Source organism: Triticum aestivum, chromosome 3D (assembly GCF_018294505.1).
Source record: "Triticum aestivum cultivar Chinese Spring chromosome 3D, IWGSC CS RefSeq v2.1, whole genome shotgun sequence".
NCBI classification, from domain to species: domain Eukaryota; kingdom Viridiplantae; phylum Streptophyta; class Magnoliopsida; order Poales; family Poaceae; genus Triticum; species Triticum aestivum.
Window position 1 is genome coordinate 537336230 of NC_057802.1, and position 636 is coordinate 537336865.

Consider the following 636-nt stretch of genomic DNA (forward strand, 5'->3'; position numbering starts at 1 on the left):
TTGCATGCTGGGTGAGTTCTAATCCCACCACTTTACTCAACCCTCTCCCTGAGTCACGTTTGCTTGACATTAACCCATCCATTTGTAACAGGAATGGCGGAAGGTTATCGCGGGGACCTATAGCCCCGCTCCACAGCCGAGGGACCATAACCGGGACCTTGACCCGGATTCGAAGAGGATCTGGACATATTTGTAGAGCTTGAGGAGGGAGTATTCTACCAGGCGAGCTATGATGGCACATAAGTGGCCATCATGGCCGACTATCCCGGCCTCCTTCCTGCCTCACATGTAAGTAATCAGGAGACATCTCCTCCGAAAGAGCTTCCTCATTATGCCTCACCCACCGCACTATCTCGTGCTCCAAAGGGGAGGCGCTCGGCGCGCCATGCTGCACCAGAGGCGTCTCATAAGAGAGCGGCGCCCGCGTCGGGCAAGTCTTCGAAGAGAAAGGCAAATGACAACACGACCGAGCCTTCATCAAAGAGGTATGGATTTTTAAATATGCCCCCCGGCAGTCACATCGAACTGTGACATTGTCCGCTATGTCTTATCAGGAAGAGCGTTCGCCGGACTATGTCCGGGGATCCTGCCGGTCGTGCCTCCACCAGTCAGGTTCCAAACCCTGCCTTAAGGACA